Genomic DNA, 7,619 nt, shown 5'->3' on the forward strand with positions numbered 1-7,619 from the left:
CCCGCGCCACTTCCCTCAGCTCTCATTGGCCATGAACAGTGAACTGTGTCAAAGGGAATGGCAAAGTCTACATCTTCCTTTTCAGCTTACTTCTGTACCTTTTAAATTACAAACTTTACATAACATAGTTTTGGGAACACACTGATTTCCTGTATTCTTTTACTGATTTAACCCCAAAAGATTATGGAATTTTATCACAAAATGTAAATTTGGGAAAGTCAAAGTGTTTGTGAAAATTTTCCTTCTTTCTTTTTTTTTGTTAAAACCGGCTCTTGGGTCAGTGGACCCTGGTCCAAGGACTTTCGGGCCAGACTGAAAACTGGGCAACTGAAGGGAATTGGATAGACAAATTTTCTCTCTCTCCCAGCAGCAAGATCAGCAAAGCCAGTGTCACATAAGCTGGCCGGGACCATGTCCAGGACAGGTAGGGTACATCTCCAAAACCTTGAAGACAGCATGGCCTGAGGCTCAGTAGGACTGACACTCTGTAGACCTGAGTCTAAGAAAAGAAAAGGGACGGACACCGAACAACAAATCAGCACAACCCACCCCTTTTCACTCTGAGGTTTTCAAAAACCAAAAAGTTCCTCAATGTTCTCGTTTTGGGTTTAGATTTCCATTGAAAAACAAAAAGTGTTTATGAGAAATTAAAAAAACACATACACACAGAAATTTGATGTTTTCTGACATGCTCTCCTTCATAGGAAGTAAGGTCTTCCCATTTTCCTAAGAAGACTGCTATAGTCTCTAAGGTCTATAGCCATCATTAGTGACTCTCCTGAAGACAGGCTCGTCAGCGGGTGATTCCACCATCATGGCACATGCTTCGTGGAGAAATCAGGCATCTGGACTGGTCCAGAAGATCAAAGAGGGAATCTGCATATTGACGGCTTTCATCACACCTAGAAGGTTTGGGAGGCTTTTGTTTCAATGAAGCACTGCTCAGCAAATCATCTGCCTCTGAGCACTTCAAAGGGAAAACGTCATAAGGGGTAAAGAGGTCCTCTGCCAAATGAATGATATTCCCATACACAGGTCCATGCAGAGCCAACATGACCAATGTCTCTTCGCAGTAGTAAAGGGATTAGAGAAGTTAGGCCTAAAAATAATCAATAAGGGTGAGGTCTCAGAGAACAGGTCAAATCATTGAGGGACAGAGGTCAGAGCAGACCCAGGAAATGTTCAAGCCATAACCCAGATGAGTGAGGCTCACAATGTCAAGTAAATATGTGCATATGAACCTCCTGGGGAAATGTCCATGCTGCCTGGAGGAGAAGTCAAAACCAGCTCCCCACTCCATATATTTCAACCTGGCACATGGGGTTGCAGCACCACTCAGGGTCTGGCCCTGCTGCTCCTCCATAATTATGGAGGGGAGGATGAACCAAACCTGACAGATCAAGCAACCCCATGTGCCAGCTCACAACACCCAGAGCAGGGAGCCGAGCCCAGCCCCATGGAACAGCAGCTGCTGCTGGTGGGTGCGTGAGGTGCTGGCTCACTCTCCAACCCTGGGGCTCCCCTATGCACCGGGCCAGGATTCAGTATTGTGATGCTGGGGTGGAGGGTGCAGATAGGTCACGGTGGGTCACAAGAAAAGTAAAATGCTGTTACTGGGTAGTCTTAGGAAAAAGTGGGGGAACCGCTGCTCTAATCTACCTAGCTCGGGTACCAGAGCACTGAAGCTACATGAGCAGAAGCTTCAACACAGGCTAGTCCCAGGCTAGCACAGGGTTCTGGATGGGCTTGTGCAGAGCTGATGAAGCACATGGTGCTGTGGCTTCACTGCTCTGATACCGGAGCTTGCTAGATTAAAGCTAGAGCCAGTGTGTCAGCTCAAGCTGTGATCACACCCTGCGATTATGGTGTAGATGTACTCTCCAAAGTGAAAGAAAAACCAAAGGCAGATGAATTGCTAAGTTATGACCCACTGCAAAGAGGTCTGGACAAAAGGGCAACATCGGACTTCTCGAGGAAGCTGCACTGGGTGGTTTCAGGTGATCTTAGCCTAGACCCCAGGCTGTTTTTGAAGGGGTCCAGAATAGTCATCCCCAGAAAAACTGCACAGGGGCCACCAAGCCAGCCCCAAATGCACAGAAACAGCTCAACAGTCAGTTCAGTGGCCTTGCCTGAGGAACAAGTACCAGAGAGAGAGGTGAGAACTCTGAGATCTGCATTCACATGAGAACCAACCAACCAGAACCATCGTTACCTTCCCTGCCCCAGACACACTATGGTGGAAAGATCTTCTCCAGCTGGCTAATGGAACCTCTCTTCTAGTCATTGGTTGCTTTTCAAGATTTATTGAACTAGCCAAGCTGCTGACCACTATATCACAGACAGTGGGATCAGGATGAAATCCATGTTTGGCTGCAATGGAATCCCACAGCAAGTCCTCTCTGATAAGGATCCTCAGTTTGTATCAAACTGTTAAGTTTGCACATCCCTGCAGTTTCACCCATGTGACATCCCAGTCTTTACAAAACCATGGGGAGGCAGAACTTTCAGTAAAAATGGTGAAACAGCTTTTTACAAAACCCACAGGCCTTATCTGGCCCTGTTCCCATACAGGCCAGCACCTTGACAAATGGATGTAGCCCTTATGAGTTGCTGAGTTGAGGTCCATCATCCCAACCACCGCTTCACTCTTAGACCCACATTGGCCTGAGTTTCCAGTGCTACCAAGGGAGGAAGAACAACCTAAAGCCGTCAGAAGAGAAACTTTGTCAGACATCACAGAATCAACCCCCTGAGGGAGCTGAATACAGGAGATCATGTCTCGTTGAAAGGCTCCCAGAAGAAGGAATAGTACAGGCACAGCTGAACACCCCTCGATCTTACTGTACTTGAGTTCTGGAGTATCATCTGACACTTGGTTGTTTCAGCAGGTAAATCTCTGGAGCATTCAGATCCCAACCTGCAGGCTGAACCTGTGAGTAATGATCCCCCTGCTCATATAGACCAGCCACCATCTCCTCCAGAACCTGGGTGTGAGAAGAAAGTCGCCTAGATCTAACAGTCTCCCTCCTTTCTGAAAGGCTAGGTCAGATCTTGGGAACCTGAGGAACTCAGGGATTTAGTAGCCAGACATGTGTTTTACCTGGCAAAGACAATCTCCTGGCATGAGGCTGACAGGTCAGACAGTCTGTCCAGCCTTTACTGGGCTGTTTTTTGTTTTTTTTTTAATATTCTGTGCTGATATTTAGTGAATGGTTGAATGAATGTTTTACTATTGTTCCCTCCTATTCTCTGGAGACACTTTTTAGACAGACCACTAGGGGGCCATACTGAAGATAAAGCTGAAGGTAGCAGGAAATTAAGGTTGTTCTGTTATTCACCTTCCCCTTAGTGTCCTCTGTGAATTCAGCCCGCTGGGCTGGAAGGCCGCAGAGCAGCAATGAGATTGATTCAGATCACTGGGATCAGGCAGGTGTTGAGATGCTAATGGCTCATGCTGCTGAAACTCATGCAGGAGGCTCTACCTGTCTGCCACATCAGCCATCTCTCCTGCAGGGAGCTGAGACCCTGCATTCACTATGGCACTAACCAGCTGTTGGCATCAGCACATCTGTGACACTGGACTAACACTGTGAACTTCCTGAGCCCAGCCTGGATCTGTGGTGTTGGTCACATGCACAGAAGGGGAGGGATTCTCCAAGTGCAGCTGGAGAGAGAAAATCATTATAAGGAAGTCTTGCAAATGCTGAACCCTTGTGGGAATCAGGCAGGCAGTGATATAGTGTTAAAAAAAGAAGGGGGGCTGTGATGTTTCACTCTATATTCTTTATGAAAATATGCTTATGATATGAATAGGACATAACTGAGATGTACTTTATGCAAGGTGGGTCTTGTAAGATTTCATTGGAAAAGTTATAAGTTACTGAATGCGATTATCCAATTTCTATGCCTGTATCATTTCTATATCTAAAGTTAGGAATATTGAGTATGCATCTGTATTTCAACTTTGCTACTTTGAGTGATGCCCACTGCTAACACTTCAGGTACAACAATGGAAAAGCCAGACAAAGTGGATGGCCCATCAGCAAGGACAATGGACTGCGAAAAGGCTTGGCTTTCCTGCCAATGCTCCATACTGCCACTGACTTCTAGACACTGTGATACTACAGAGTCAGGTGGTCTTGTCACCGGATAATAAACACTACCTGGGACTTCTTGTATCTTTCCAATGGAAGGGAAGGGGGTCAAGTTTGGGAAACAAAGGATTCCCCCCTCATGTAAATCCTATTTAAGTGAGGGGAGGAAGGCAAATGGGACTCCTCCTCTCCATGGCCTGTCTGCCCAAGAAGAAAGACTGCTAAAGACACCTGAAGGGAAGGCAAGTGGGGAATCCAGACTGAGACAGGGGTCCAGTCTGAAAAGAAATATAACTGGAACTCTAAACCACAGAAACTTTGCAACCTGCTGAAAATAACATTTAGGGTAAGAAATTACATTTTGTAACCTGTCTCTTAAGTATATTGAGCTTAGCTGGCGTACTTTGTTTTATTTGCTCAGTAATCTTTGTTCTGTCTGCTATCTCTTATATTCACTTAAAATCCACCTTTGGTAGTTAATAAACTCATTTCTTGTTTATAGTAAAACCCAGTTTATGTAATTTCTAACTGTCGGGGGGGGGGCAAGAAGTGCGCACATCTCTCTTCACATTGAGGAAGACAGGGGATTTTTATGCACTTGCGCTGTGCATATTTTTCTATCCCGCGCAAGACAATATTTTTTTTGGTTTATCTCCCAAAAAGGGGTGTGCATGTGAGTGCTGGGGGAGTTGTCTGGCACAGACCTGACTTCATTCTGTGTCTGCAGCAGGGCATCGCCCGACCTGTGTGTGTGTGTGCTGCAGGAGGCCAGAGAGCCTCATTCAGCAAAGCAGGGAGAAGGAGCCTAGGCTGATTGAGCAGGGAAGGCTCAATGAAATCCCAGTACATCAAGTGGCATCCCAGAATGGGGGGTCTAACCCATCACAGTGGTAACTCCCAAACTGAAGTCCATATTCCCCAAAGGACACCTGGATAAACTCTGTTTAGTCCCATTTACTCCCAACTACACGACTGCAGGCAAGTACCTCAGGGTGGACTTGGAAGCCTAACTCAGGCTGCTATTGTTGAAAATCAGGCAGTGAGCGTGTTCCTCACAGCTCTCGCTGGTGCCATCACCCAGACAGCATTTACCATGGAGTTAATTAACAACTGGCTGTTTATGGCAAGACTGGCAAGTCTGTCTGCCTGACGAGCAGCTCTTAGACTCTATCACTACGAGATATGATGTAGTGGACAAAGCACCAGGCTGGTAGTCAGGAGACCTGCTTTCTACTCTAGGCTCTGTTATCCCTTCCCTGTGTGGTCTTCACATTGCCTTTATATGCCTCAGTTTCCCTGCCTCCTGAAATGGGAAATTTCAAAAGCATTTTTATTTCAACACAAAAAGAAATGTTGACATGTCCCATAAAACTCAGACAGTTTTGAATTAAAAACTGTAGAAAGGAAAAGTTTAGATATTTTCAGTATGAATCTAATGGAACATTGAAATCTCAGGTCAGCAGGGGCCCGTTGTGTGTATTTTCCAGTGTGTCAGTGGCATGGAAGGGAAGCGTGGACTGTCTCTGGCCTCCAGACACACAGACACAAAACCCCCCAAAACCCAAAGCAATGTCACCATCATAAACCCTGTGGATTGTGAAAGGGTTGGAGGTGGGGATGAGGGTGGGAGAGAAGAAAGAGGGGGAAGGGAAGGATAATGAGGAGAAAATGGGGAGCAGGGTGCAGCCCAGCAGCCCTGTAGGGAACCCTGCTAGTAGATGGTCACCTTCCCAATGTAGAAAGACTACGCTGGACCCCTGGAATGGAAAGCCCAGCCAAGCAGCTGCAAATTGCAATGGTCAGAGAGACAATCACCAGCCCCAATCTTTTCCCTATGCCCAAAGATTGCGGCGGGGCAGGCGGGTGCAGCTCACCAGCACTATAGGGAATCCCACAAGCAGATGGTCAGTCATGTACTGTGTGTCAGCCTAGCCCCAGTCCTCATCACAGAGCAACAGTTCACACTGTGTGACATGGGGGTCAGCTGAGCCAATCACACGCTCTCCCACGATGTATGGGCATGTTCACCAAGCATGGAACACCAGCTGGAAGCACGGCACAAAATTCAGTCACCAATCAAAAGAAAGAGAGAGAGAGACCAAAAAAAGTGTGAAATTTAAAACAAATGAAATATTTGAAAATAAAAATTAGAAAATGACACCAAAATTTTGTGTTTGAAATATTGTCATAAAAAGGAAAATTTTTCCAAATTTGCTTTCTTCAAAACAGGAATTTTATTATTATTATTCGCTTGAAAAATATTTGATCTGCTCTCCCCAGACATGCTTGGCTCTTGCAAAAGTTAAAACATTTCTGAATAACAATGGAAACTTTTGAAACAGACTCTTTGGTGTACATGGGAAAGCACACACGGACACACACACAGATCCAGAGAGATTTGTCTCAGGTGTATGATTGAAAAAAAAAATGTACCAACCTTCTCTCATTGGAGAGACAGATTAATCCTTTCAAAAGCCAGACGTAACTGCAGAAACCACAGTCCATAGTAACTCATCTATAGGAGACTCCTATGCTCCGTCCAGCAGGCCTGGGTTAGGAAGAAAGTAGTTTCTCTCCCACCATTCATTTCCACTCAGACAATGTCACTTTTTCCTTTCCTGACTGTAAATTCTGCTATTAGCTCCAGCTCTTACATAAATATCATTATAAGAGATAAGAGCAGCTGAAAATCACACATGTGCACTTATACAAACCATACCATTATAAACAGAACTGTGAATTCCCTGTAATTTGGGTCTTGGGGTGGGAGGGTGCTCTCTGTCACTCAGACATTTCTTTACATTGCAAGAGTCTGCAGGACAGGGACTTTCATTACATATTTATACAGGCTTCAATATACAATGGAACCCAAATCCTGACTGGGGCTGTTGTCCCTTTTCAACGAAAGAATCTAGTCAAATTCAGGTCCCTAGGGATTCCAGCTGGAAGTAGAATTTGATGGAGTCTGGTATTTTCTTTGGTGCTATCTTACGTGTTTTCAAGGAATGTACAAAGTCCTGCTACTCTGAACACAGAAGGGACGAAGAACAAAAGGAGGAGGTTTTTTTGTTTACAGCCCTCAAGCTTCTTTAGCCAACAGCTCCAAAAGCTCTGTGTAGCAGGAGGAGCTGCCCCTTGTGTCTGCAGAGCAGGGAGCAGCAAGGCCTGACCTAAGGAGAAGCCCAGCAGCAGGTTTTGGGAACCAGCTGATCCAGTTAAGCAGCAGCTAGTGAGTGGCTCTGGTTCCCAGCTGGAAGATGTAAGAGAGGATCCAGCTCTGGGGGTGAAGAAAGACAAACAGGTATTAGCAGCAGCAGCAGGAGAAGGCTACAACAGGACAGGCTGTCCCTGTGGCTCCCTGAGAGTTGGGGGGGAGGAAGTTAGAGGATCCTGCAGCATCAGCCCAGGTCAGGACTATCACTTCTGTGACTTTTCCACGTGCCTTGTCTTTGTGTAGAAGAGGAGGCTAAAGAAGAGTTGGGTGAGGCTGGTTGTTTTGTCCAAGTTGGAGGACAGGCCCACCTG

The sequence above is a fragment of the Eretmochelys imbricata genome, chromosome 1 (assembly GCF_965152235.1).
Source record: "Eretmochelys imbricata isolate rEreImb1 chromosome 1, rEreImb1.hap1, whole genome shotgun sequence".
Classification (NCBI taxonomy): domain Eukaryota; kingdom Metazoa; phylum Chordata; order Testudines; family Cheloniidae; genus Eretmochelys; species Eretmochelys imbricata.